The sequence below is a fragment of the Geotrypetes seraphini genome, chromosome 9 (genome assembly GCF_902459505.1).
Source record: "Geotrypetes seraphini chromosome 9, aGeoSer1.1, whole genome shotgun sequence".
Classification (NCBI taxonomy): Eukaryota; Metazoa; Chordata; class Amphibia; order Gymnophiona; family Dermophiidae; genus Geotrypetes; species Geotrypetes seraphini.
Window position 1 is genome coordinate 49,162,049 of NC_047092.1, and position 13,494 is coordinate 49,175,542.

The 13,494-nt window shown below is 42.7% G+C and overlaps 1 long non-coding RNA gene across 1 annotated transcript in view; it reads right to left on the bottom strand.

The window, feature by feature from the left end:
• Nucleotides 1–3: 3 nt before the first annotated feature.
• Nucleotides 4–13,494, bottom strand: part of LOC117366310 — a 34,602-nt gene continuing 21,111 nt past the window's right edge. Inside the window, exons 2-3 of the long non-coding RNA XR_004540556.1 lie at nt 8,869–8,935; nt 4–57 (exon numbers count right to left, since the gene is read on the bottom strand). This is a non-coding gene — a long non-coding RNA (uncharacterized LOC117366310). The remainder of the gene's footprint in view (nt 58–8,868; nt 8,936–13,494) is intronic.

Consider the following 13,494-nt stretch of genomic DNA (forward strand, 5'->3'; position numbering starts at 1 on the left):
GCCAGCAGGTCCGCCTTGCACCAGGAAGGGGCCTAAAGCTCTGATTGGTCCAGGTACCTAAGACAGAAAGAAAAAAAGAAAGACAGGCAAACAACGGCCAAGGAGAAACAGAGAAAGGAAAAAAAAAGACAGATACACACATCTATTCTAGCACCCGTTAATGTAACGGTCTTAAAGACTAGTTTTTAAATAAATAATGTAACCATACACTGATATACTCTACTTTGGAGGTCTTTGTACAACCTACCAGCTTTTGGTAGACATTCTTCCAGCTTTACTAACATCTGTTTGTAATTGAGCTATTTCAGTCTACTGCTCTATAATGAATATTTGCCACCCTGCATTTGCAATGAATATTTGCCATCTGCTAGTTGTTAGACAGTATAAATTTGAGTCTCGTTTTCTCTTCCCGCTCTCCAGGTGAATAAGAATCGTAGACTGAATCCTTTCCTGTCTCTCATATACAACTAAATATTGTCCTGTTGCATCCTGTTGCTAAGAACATCACTTCAAGGTAGCACTATGGATAAACAAAGGAAGTGCACTGCTATTAAAAACTATTATTTTGCTGTCACACAGGAAAACCACCACGGTGATAAATATGATTTTCTCCTAGAAGGACGTTTTCACAGTTTCAAACTATACGTAAAATGACAGCCATAATAACTGGATACTTATGATATCCGTCACCTAAGTATTACTGCCTAGCTATAGATGGGGATACATTTACAAATTAACACTATCAACACTACTGGTGCACTTAAAATCAGGTAGCACAGCCGCACATCAAAAAGAGTTACATTTTTCAGGCTGAAAATAAGTGTGATCCAATTACAAGTAACCTTTATGCTTCTACATGCCTACTGTAGTGTTAGATAAGGTTATAACTTTCAAAAGCATGCTTCCATTTACCACAGCACTAAAGATATCACATCTACTTATCCCCAGCTGGAATGGAGAACATAGCCTGGTTTTTTACTAGTTCTGCCCGATTCGGGGAAAAATGTTATGACTAGATTCAATTCAATGTATTGAATCGATTTTTTGATTTGATTCGATTCGCTTTTCCTGCCTAATTGGGTGTTTATAATAATAATAATAATAACTTTATTTTTCTATACCGCCATAGTCAGGTGACTTCTAGGCGGTTCACACTGTAAGAAGGCTGGACATTCAGCGAATAACAAGGTCACAATACAATACAATAAGTCAACATACAATACAAGACAAAACAAAACAATACAATACAATACAATACAATGAGTGTATACAACACCGTACAATATAATACAACGAGTCTAAATATAATACAATACAATAAGTCTAAAGACAACACCATACATAAGTCTAATACAGTATCGTACAATGAGTCTAAATATAATACAATAGTGAAGAGGGGAAAGTTACAGATTGGGGTTCAATGGGTAATGAGTAACTGAGTATTTCTTTAGAACTTCCATTTGAATTGGAGTACTATGGATAGCGAATATCTGAGTACATGAGGGGCATCTTGAGAAAGAAAGAAAGGCGTTTAAAGGGAGGGGAGTCCTAGTGTGGGAGGGGACGATTTTAGTCCGTGAATTTTTCGAATAGGGCGGTTTTGATCGATTTGCGGAATGCACTGTAAGACAGGTTGGGTTCGTTTATGTAGTTTTTCAGCCAAACTTGCTGTCTGTTCGCTTGGAACTTAAAGGTTCTATCCAGGAATGATTTGTATCTGCAGCCCGTAATCTTTGGGTATGCAAATATGTTTTTGTTTCTGGTCGCTCGTGTGGGGTTGTGTAGGATGAAGTGAGTTTGTAGGTATGAAGGTGCTAGTCCCCAGACTTGCTTGAAACAGGTGCAAGCAAATTTGAATAGTATTCGCGCTTCAATTGGAAGCCAGTGCAGCTTTTTATAGTAGGGGCTGATGTGGTCGTTTTTTCTTAGTCCGAAGATTAGTCGAACGGCGGTGTTTTGTATTAATCTCAGTTTTTTTATTGTTTTTTGTGGGATGCCCAGGTAGATGATGTTGCAGTAGTCAAGAATGGATAAGATCAGTGCCTGTACCAGTAACCTGAATGATGTTGGGTCAAAGTATTTTTTTATGGTCCTTAGTTTCCATAGCGTGTAAAAACATTTTTTCACTAGTGAGTTTGTGTGGTCAGTCATAGTTAGGTGTGTGTCTAGGGTGATACCAAGTATTTTTATGTTATTAGAAATTGGGTATTCGTGATTGTTTATTTTTATCGATGTTCTCGTAATTTTGTCATTAGGACTAGCCAGAAAGACTTTTGTTTTTTCTGCGTTTAATTTTAGTTTGAAATTGGTGGTCCATTTATCGATTTCGGTCATTACGTTTGAGAGATTGTCTACAATTTCTTTTGTGATGTCGTTTAAGGGGATTAGGATGGATATGTCGTCTGCGTAAATGTAGTGTATTAAGTTTAGTTTTTGTAGGAAGTGGCCTAAGGAGGCGATATAGATGTTGAAAAGTGTGGGCGATAGGGGGGAACCTTGAGGCACGCCTGATGGGTTTTTCCATGGTTTGGAATAATTTCCATTGCTGATTACTCGGTAGGATCTGTTTGATAGAAATTCTTGGAACCATTTCTTTGCCTTTCCAGAAATTCCTATTATTTCAAGGCACAGTAGCATGATATCATGGTCTACCAGGTCGAACGCGCTGCTGAGGTCTAATTGTAGAATTAGTGCGCTTTTGCCTTTGCTAAAGAGATCATAAAGGTGGTTTAGTAGGGAGGCTAAGACAGTTTCTGTGTTGTATCCTTTCCTGAATCCTGATTGGTGTTCACTAAGGATGTTAAATTTGTCCAGGTAGTTTACTAGTTGAAGGTTGACCAATCCTTCTTGTAACTTTGTGAAAAGGGGAATGTTTGCTATGGGTCTGAAATTGGATGTCAGAGCAGAAGAGGTTTTCTGATCTTTGGGGATTGGAGTGATTAGTATGTGTCCCAATTTTTTGTTTAGTGTTCCGCTTGTGAGGGCGGATGTTAGCCATTCAAATAGTTCTTTTTTAAATTCTAGAGGGGCAGCTGACATGATTTTAGGGGGACATGCATCAAGTAGACAGTTAGATTTGGTGTATTTGTTGAAGAGATTTAGGAATTGATGCCAATTTGGATATTCGAGGTGGTCCCATATCATGTCTACTCTGGTGTCTTGGTCGTGAGGTTCGAGGTATTGAAGAGCATTTGTTATGGTAGTGGGCAGAGTTGCTCTTAAGTTAGCGGTTTTATTTTGAAAGAAGTTGGCTAGGGTTTGTGCCGATGGAGTGGGTTCATTGTCCTTTTTCAGTATTTGTGTTGTATCGGTTATTGTTTTTACTAGTTTGAACAATTCCTTGCTGTTTATTTTTGAAGTACCAATTTTTTTTGCATAATGCTTAGTGCGTTTTTCTTTGATCAGATTTTTGTATGTTTTCATTTTTTGTTTCCAGTTTGTCTTGTCTAACTCATTGTTTGTTTTTTGCCAGATTCTCTCCAATTTTCTTAGTTCCTGTTTGGTGGTTAATAGTTCACAGTCAAACCATTCGTTTGGTGGTCTATTTTTCTTTTTGTATGTTTTATATGGTGCTATTTGGTCTAGGAGTTCTTTGCTGTAAGTTTCCCATCTTGTAGGGATTCAAACATCCTGGCAGGTTTATTTTATTTTATTCATTTTTCTACACCGTTCTTCAGGAGAGCTTAGAACGGTTTACATGAATTTATTCGGGCAATGGGGGGATTAAGTGACTTGTCCTCACCCACCCCACCTCCCTGTGCCCTCTCCAACCCCACGCTGATGCTGTGGTGTAAACAAAATAAACAAAAAAAACTTTTCCTCTCTCTGTTAGGTCCTAACTCATGCTCGCTAACACCAGCTCTAGCAGGATACCCATTTCAAATCTGATATATTGTAATCATAAAATAGACAATAAATTTTTTTTTCTACCTTTTGTTGTCAAGTCATTTTATTATTAAAATCATATTGGGTCCAGGCTCTGGCTTCTGTTAACTCGTTCACCAGGGTCTCCTGCCCATTTGACATTTTCTTCTTTCTCTGTGCTCACCATCCATCTTCCATCTCTGTACCTTTCCTTCCACTGCTATATCCAACATTTATTTCCCACTGTCTCTCTCTCTCTCCCTGTCTTGTGCTCTCGGTCAAATCCTCCATGCAGCATCTCTCCTCTCTTCCCCTCCATTATAATGTGCAACATTTCTTTCTCCCCCATGCACCCCTCCACCTTATGTCCAACATTCCTCCCTCTCCTCCATGCACGTCTCCCTTCCCTCCACCATATGCAGGATTTCTCCCTGTCACCCCTTTCTCCCTCTTTGTTTCATCTCTCCCTTTCTCTCCTCCACCCCAACAATTCTTCCTCTCTCTCGTTTTTCCCTTGAGCAGCAACTTTCCTCCCCTCCTACCTATTCCCCTGTGTAGCAGCTTTCAATCCCTCCTACCCTCCCATCCCCCTATGCAGTAGTCTTCCATCCCTCTCTCCCATCCCCCTGTGCAGCAGCACCCCACCTACCCTCCCATCATGACACCTGACATACCTCGGATGCCTCTTAAAGCAGCAGTGGTGCTCTGAATGGGCTGCTTCGCAACCTGCCCCACCCCACTAGGGATTCCCTCTGCCGCATCACTGATATCATCATTAGTAACACGGCAGAGAGAAGGCCCCAGTGGAGCAGGCAGCGAAGCACCTGCGAAGCACCGCCACTGCTGTTGCTTTAGGAGGTGTCAAAGGTATGTCAGGTCTCACCGTGGTGGGGGGGGGGGGGGTCGCTGAACAGGTGAGTCCGATTTTCTCAGACAATGAATTGATTCACTACAGTGAATTGGTGAATCGATTTGAATTGGTGAATAGGGCAGCACTCATTTTTACATCATAATTCTCAACTAAATCTCAGTTTCATATAGCATTTGTTAGGATAAGATTAGGCATTCCAGATACAGTTGGCACTTGGTTCTGGTGATGCGATGCCTATAGATAAGGGTCTGTGATAGTGTGAGGAAACATGGGCTGAGAAGTTTTCCAAACACAACCAGACCATAGGTTAAAAGAGAACAATAAGTCCTTTAATAGTATGTTTCAAACAGAAAAACATACAGGAACCTGTTGTTCTCACAGCTTCAAGATGCTTTCCTACCTCACTGTTACTTCAAAATTGTGGAGGGGCATTGTCGATAGGACGTCTAAGTCTAATTTGGATGTTTTGGAGAAAATGTCCAGAAACCCAGTAGAGAAAATGTCTATTTTCAAAACAGCCAGACATCTATCTTTTATTTTTGAAAATGACCTGTGTAGATGTTTTGGTCCTTAGTATGTCTATTTTTTTGGGCCATTTTCAAAAATTAAAACATCCACATGAAAAATACACAAAAGTTTTGTAGATGTACCCAACTACCTTGTCTGACCACAGCAGTGGAATCCCCATCAGCTGAAGTTTAGAGGATTCCTGCCAGTTCAGCTGATGGGGATTCATCCTGCCAGGATCAGCTGAACTAGCAGGGAGATTCCTCTCTCCCTCCCTTCCTCCCAGGCACCAGTACCCTCTAGTACACCTCCAGACTATTCAAGCCCTCCAACATATCCCCAATATCGCTGGACCCCTGACATCCCCTGCCCCTTCCCCTGAAATACCCCCACATCCCCCAACACCCTTCGGATGACAAATTGGCAGGAGGGAAACCCATTCCCTCCAGCCTATAGGGCCGCGTGCTCAGAATGATGGGCATTCCCCCTCCCAATGCATCTAGGGATGCTATGGGAGGGGCCTAAGACCCTGATCGGCACAAAAGCACAATTTTATATGCACATTCTTTGTGCAGAGAATTGCCGGTAAAAAGCAGGCAGAACTGTGCTTAGCGATTGCTCAGAAGAGGAATCATTAAGCAGAGCTCCTCCCTCCTCTCGAAGCTGCTTTCCCTACTCCGATCAACTGAGCCACAGGTCTCCCCAAGACCCGCTAGCTCAGTTTGTTTGTTTGTTTTGTTTATTTACTTACTTATAGTCCACCTTATTCAAGGTGGCGTACAGGAAAACATACACAATATCCAACATACATACAAAGACACTGTAGCAAACCAAAATTAAGATAGAATAGTATGAAATAGCATAAAATAATATGAAATAACAGAAGATGATGCAATTTAAATTCTCTCTACACAATAGCAAAAATCACAAACACGACTTTCTTGTCACTAAAATTACAACTTCAGTTCAAATACTTCATTTGGTAAAATAAGTAATGCTTCAATAGTTTTTTTTAACATACTTATATTCTCTTGCTTTCTAATATATAATGGAAGTTTATTCCATTCCTCGGGTCCTAAGCACGAGAGACCCTGTTCTTACAGACTGTGGCTTCGATTCCTTTCTAATTGGTACTGACAAATCAATTTGAGTAGCAGACTGTAATTTTGGAAGCGAAATATGCAAAGTAGAGAATGACACGGTGACAAAATTCATCACCGTTCCCGTCCCCGTGGATAACCGCGGGAAACCATCTCGATGTCATTATTCAAGGAGAGAGGGAAGAATCAAGAGTATGAATCGGCTCAACCACAGACCCTTAAGCCTTGCATTGAAGAATGTTGGTGTAGAAGGACTGAGGTTGAGATAGACACGTAAGAATGACACAGGATTTTTTCCCGCGGTTATCCGCGGGGACGGGAACGGTGATGAATTATGTCACCGTATCATTCTCTAATGCAAAGAAACACAATTCACTAAATATTTAAGCGCCAGTCCTTTCATAAATAAGTTAGTAGCAGTAATTTAAATCTGACCCTGAATTCAATCTTTAACCAATAAAGCTTAAAGTAGTATCCTGAGACATGTTTAGGAAGATCAGCAAAAAGAAGAGTCCCCCCCTACTGCTGACACTCCTCCCTCGCCTGCCGCTGCCAGTACTCCCCCAACACTCTGAACAAGATCGTCAGGAGGGATGCTCACTCCCTCCTGCCACCACCGCAACCCCCTCCCCCTGCCACCATCTCCCCATAGCCCCACAGTCCCCCAGACACTCCCGGCAGGAGGGATGTCCACTCCTTCCCACTGCCAGTGATTCCCCCCTCCTGCTTCTGGGGTCCCATGACACTCTGTACCTTTCCAACGACAGCCAGCCAGTGGGATGCCTACTCCCTCCAGCCAGCAGGCCCACCTCTTCAAAATGGTGGGTCTTCCCGTTTCAAGTGCATTCCCGGGGAGGGGCCTAAGGCGCTTAAGGTACTCCAGGGGGGATTGTCAGGAGTTGGGAATCACCGGCAGCGGGAGGGAGTGGACATCCCTCCTTCCTGGGGGTGGAAGTCGGGGGTTGTTGGGATGGGGACCCTGGCAGCGAGAAGGAGTGGGCATCCCTCCTGCCATTCTTCAATTCGGGGAGTCTTTTTTTTTTTTTTTTTTTTTGCGGGCGTGAGAGGGGAGTGGTCTGAGCTGTCAAGCTCTACTTTCCTGTCAGTGCCTGAGCCAATCAGTGCTCAAGCACTGACCAGAAAGTAAGGCTACAACAGCTCAAACCCTGTCGTAAAATTAAGGCCGCAAATGTGGCACAACGAGGTTAGGGAATCACCTGGCGATGATAGAGAATCGCCCGGAAAGCTCCTTTAAATATTGATGAGGCCATTTTACTACCATTTTAATATTAATGACCTTGTAGTGCTACATTTGCATGGCAGAGTCAGAGACTGCTAGGAAGCTCAGAAAAGACTGTTCTGATAATCGGCTGGCAAAATACTGGCACGCTTAAACCGGCTGGATCCAGTTTAGCGACCATATTAAGGGCACAGTAAGTTTTGAGAATCCTGTTCTAAGTCAGCTGCAGGCAGAAAGACGCCCACAGGTGTCTAATTTTTCACCCTCTGTGCATTGTTCTCTAGTCAGCAGGAGACCTCAGCAAGCAATGCTTTTTATTACAAAAAGGGCTCGCCATGCTTGTTTACCTAGGGCCCACCCAAGGGTTAATCCTGCTCTGTCTGTAACCCAGCCAATAAATGTTTCCGTTAGACTCATATTCAGCCTCTTTCATTCTCATTGATTTTATGGAGCCTTCATTTCTAGCCTGCCTAAATAACAGGGACCCATGAATACACTACTGGGGTGGGAGAATGACACGGTGACAAAATTCATCACCGTTCCCGTCCCCGCGGATAACCGCGGGAAATAATCCCATGTCATTTTCTAGTGTCTATTTCAACCTCGGTCCTTCTACACCAGCATTCTTCAAAGCAAAGTTTGCGGGTCAGTGGCTGTGGCCATTCATTCTCTCATTCTTATGTGAGCCAAGGATAATGAAGCCATTGTGACATCACTGATGTGATTGGTTCTTAGGCACTGGTGGAATGAAGCATTGTGACATCACAATATCTGCTCTGGATACCAGAGACTGTCATTCTGTAGTGTCTATTTCAACCTCGGTCCTTCTACACCAGCATTCTTCAAAGCAAAGCTTGAAGATCAGTAGTTGTGGCCATTCATACTCTGATTCTTATGTGAGCCAAGGATAATGAAGCCATTGTGACATCACTGATGTGATTGGCTCTTAGGCACTGGTGGAATGAAGCATTGTGACATCACAATATCTGCTCTGGATACCAGAGACTGTCATTCTGTAGTGTCTATTTCAACCTCGGTCCTTCTACACCAGCATTCTTCAAAGCAAAGCTTGAGGGTCAGTGGTTGTGGTCATTCATACTCTGATTCTTCCCTCTCTCCTTAAAGAATGGCATGAAGATGGTTTCCCGCGGTTATCCACGGGGACGGGAACGGTGATGAATTTTGTCACCATGTCATTCTCTATAAAGTAATTTTTTTAAGCAATCCCAAAACAAAAAGCTAACAAGATGAAATCTCAGATTCGAACACTGCTGTCTGACACTTACATATCCAATTACAAACCTGTCACCATAATTACGTGTGTGAGGGGGGGGAGTAATGAAATGGAAGACCCTGAAACAAAGGAAAGCATTGTCAGTTTGCCTCTGCATCACCATCTTTTTTTCACACAATGTGCAAATATACAGTGAATTTACTCATTAACCCTTTGCTGTTACAGTTTAACAATGGACCTTTGGGTCAAACAGGAAACTAGTGAACAGTAGATAATTTTCCTCTCAGTATTCTTTCCAGGGTTGTAGCTTTTAATTAATATACTGTAGAGCACAAGTGAATTCCATCTGGCAAGCAGAAAAGTGTTCAGATTTTGCTACACATTTTTTAAAGTAGTCTCTGAAGCATTTTTAAATACTGATCACATCGTTTTATGCATTTGTTTAATTATTTTGAAAGTAGCAGCTAATTTTGCTTAGGGAAAACGCAAGTCAGCAGTACAAAGTAGGATTGATAGCTATTGTGTTTTATCAGACTATAAAAAAATACAATTTTATAGAATGGAATGGCGGTAAAGAGAAGTCATGTGATTTTTCAATTCTGGAGGGATTTTGTTTGCTATCATCGTAATGATAATTTTGTTTCACAATAAACAGCTAATTATTATGTAGGCACACTATAATGCAAAGAAGTATTTTAAATCTGTTTCAAGCATATTGCTGTGGGCTTAGGTCCCAATTCTAGTAATGGTGCTTTAAACCCCCTCCCCCACACACTTTTACAAAACCGCAATGGCGGTTTTTAGTGCAAGCCAGCGCACGGAATGCTCTGCACTGCTCCCGACACTCATAGAGTTCCTATGAGCATCGGGAGCAGCGCAGAGCATTCAGCGCATCGGCCTGCGCTAAAAAACGCTATCATGGTTTTGTAAAAGGGGGGGAGGGGTAAGTTAGGCAGTGACAGACATCCTACAGCCACCTAACTTAATTGTTTTAAGTGATGATAAACCAGATGGTAATTGACCACGTTGTTAAAAAACGATTTAAGAAACGATTTAAGGGCACCTCCAAAACAGATTCCACTCTCCCGTCTACAGAGGTGCTTTGTGACACCTAAAAGCCACTATAGGTGTGGCCAGTGGTGTAGCAGGGGTGAGCGGCACCCGGGGTGGGGGGTGCCCCTCTCTCACCCACTTTCCCGCCCCCCCCTGCCCTGCGCACATGCCCCCCTTCCTCGTACCTTTTTATCTTCAGTGCGAGCAGCCACAAAATTGCTGCTCGTATCGGCATCGGCACTCTCTCTGACATCACTTTCTAGGTGCGGGTCCTGGAAATGATGTCAGAGAGAGCGCCAAAGCTGACGCAAGCAACAAGTTTGTAGCTGCTTGCGCCAAAGTTAAAAAGGTGCAGGGGAAGGGAAGAGGGCGCACGGCAGTGGGAGGAATGGGAAGGAAGGCGGAGAGCAGGAGAGGTACCAGCGCTTTAAGGAAGACTGCGCCTGGGGCGGACCTGCACCTCCTTACTACGCCACTGGGTGTGGCTAATTCTGGAAGTGGCATTAGCACCATAAAGCGCCTCTATAGCTGCGATTCACATGAAAGGTAGGCACCGGAATTGTAGGCTTTTGAAATCCTGGCCTATACTTCTGGCGCCTACGTTTCACAAAACCGTGATTCTAGAAACAGCGCCATTGCGTGATTGACACGCAATCAGCTGCTGTTTTTTAGGTGGCTAACAATTATGTTTTTAGGTGGCCATTTACAGTGGTGTGGTAAGGGGGATGCAGTCCGCCCCAGACACGGTCTTCTTAATGGCGCGGCAGCACTCCTCCTCGTCTCCGCCCACCCACCCACTCATCCGCCCGCTCCTTTCCTTGCCACACTCGCTCTTTGCCTTTCCACGTACCTTTTTGGCACTCCCTCTGATGTCACTTCTGGGACCCGCACCTAAGAAGTGGCATCAAAGGGGGGAAAGGGAATGGGGTACTTGCGCAGCGAGGGAGGGGTTCCACCACCTTGGGCGCCCCTCACCCTTACTACGCCACTGGCCATTTATAGAATCTGGCCCTTTGCATTTATGTCTTTTAAAGCAGTGGTTCCCGACCCTATCCTGGAGGACCACCAGGCCAATCAGGTTTTCAGGGTAGCCCTAATGAATATGCATGGAGCAGATTTGCATGCCTCTCACTTCCATTATATGCAAATCTCTTTCATGCATATTCATTAGGGCTAGCCTGAAAACCCAATTGGCCTGGTGGTCCTCCAGGACAGGGTTGGGAACCACTGTTTTAAAGAACTCCCTTGCAATGAAATTTACAAAATTTGGTCTAACAATTACTAACTGCCAGAATTAATTTTTCTCGGTTAATTATGCCTTGACCCAAGTGTACAATCCTTGGCTTTTAACTCATTCATTAACATGGAATAATTATTTCTCTTTTGCATCTCTGTGCCAGTGGTGACAAGCATGATTATGCATCACTAATTACCATGAAGAACAATGAAAAGCTATGTTGGTATTTAGGACTATTGTCCTCTACTGCAATCCATCAATGAACCATGAAGAAAATAATTCCCAGATATTATGTTCAGCGTTTGTTTATTTCCTACAATTCTTTGAGAAAATAGGGAACAATTTTATAGATAATAAAACAAATTCTGTGGATGTTCAGGATTAATAATTTCAATGAGCAACAGAATGGCTGACAAGCATTCTATTCCTTTGCCTCTAGGCATCTTTTGCCTGGTAATGGATGATAAAAAGTCTGTATGCAAAAAAAAAAAAATCCCTCTTCACGATGTATACAGAAACCAAAATCAGTTAGTTAACAACAACAAGGTGTTTTCTCTGCAATTACACCAAAAGCAAAAACTAGACTTCCAGATGTAAATTCCCTAAATAGGAATTTTTGTCTGGCATAGTTACGAGTACTCTGCAATCTGATTTTTACAGTTTCCCCGCATCTCAGTGACATGGTGTGATGACCGTGTTAGACCACTTTTCAAGGTAATATATAGAAATAAAACAAACACATAAAGGAAATAAGGTGATACCTTTTTTTATTGGATTAACTTAGGGCTCCTTTTACAGAGCCGTGTTAGGCTTTTTTTTTTTTTTAATCGCAGGCCACAGCAATATTAGCCCCAACACTTGTAGAATTCCTAAGAGAGTCAGAGCTAATACTGCCGCAGCCAGTGATTAAAAAAAAAAAAAAAAAACTAACGCGGCTTCCTAAAAGGGGGTAGGGAATTAATGCATTTTATGATTAGCTTTTGAAGGTATCCCCTTCTTCCTCAGATCAGATCATTAAGGGCCCCTTTTATCAAGCTGCGCTAGAGATTTATAGCGCGAGCTTCTGCGGTAAATGTTCTGATGCTCAAAGAATTCCTATGAGCTTTGGAGCACTTACTTTCCCAGCACCCGCAAAAAACCTCTAGCGCAGCTTGATAAAAGGGGGGTAAGTTAGCCCAATGAAAAAGGTATCACTTTATTTCCTCTCTGTTTTGGTTTTATTCCTATATATTACCCCTATCTCAGGAGTGATCGAGCTGTTTTGGTTTACATCGGGATATTTGCTTATTTAACATTTTTTGCTGGTTGTACACATCTCCCCGGTTTCAGAATTCGTGGTTTCGATTATTCACGGTTTTTAGCTTGCTCCTCCCACCAAATTAGATCAGCTTGCATAGAGAACTTGCTAATTCCAAGCATTTACAGAGGAAAATCGCTGATTCCCAGCACTTTGTTCACCGTGTTTTGCCTCTCCTTCAGGAACATCCCTGGTCTCCCACCATCTTATTCACAGTTTCACCATATTCACAATGGTTTTTAATAGAAAACAGCGAATAACATATGAAAAAGTTATTTGACGGTTTTTCTGTATTTGCGGTTTTGTTAATCCCCTATCACAGCGAATACGGAGGGAGAAGTGCATGTTGTAGCCACAAATTGACCGTGGGCAATATTCTATATGGCTCTTGAGGGAAATGCCAACATGATGACACCTAGCCTGCACACCCCATTTCTTTCTATATCAGGTGGACAAGGGAAAGAGAGAAGGGGTGTGGGTGGGAGGTGCTGGACAAAGCGTGGAAAGAGAGGAGGATGCATGTAGAAAGAGAGACAGAAAGGAGAATATTCTACTAGAGCCAACACCGCAACCAAAGAGCACTGATTAGCCTAAAGCTGGTCCTAGTTCTATACCTTTTTGTTTACTTATTAGCCTACACTATGTCATTTTCATGTTGCTTTGGCTTAAGTTGAAGGTCTCTCTTCTTGAGGGATGCATGGCACAGGTTTATATCAGTGTTAGGGGGTGAGGTAACCTCTTCTGCTCCCTTTAAAATTGACAATAGGACAGATATCTTCTGCTCATGTGTCTTGTGCTCTGATTGGGTCAACAGGCCTGGGTTATTTCTTCCCTACTTCTAGGTACACTCCATGCCTAGGCATCACGCTATATTGCTTGCCATGATCCTGATCTCGTCCAAGTTTCCAGTTTTGCCACTTTTTGTTCCTGTTCCCAATAGATTGCTTTGTGCTGTTAAGCTACAAAGAGAATTAGACCAGTCTTTGTACTGCCCTATGGATCTGGTTCCTTATTATTGCTGGTAGTGAGCTTCTTTTGTAGCAAAAGCCACCAGAGGGACTAAAGAAATTTGACCACATGACACCCTACTA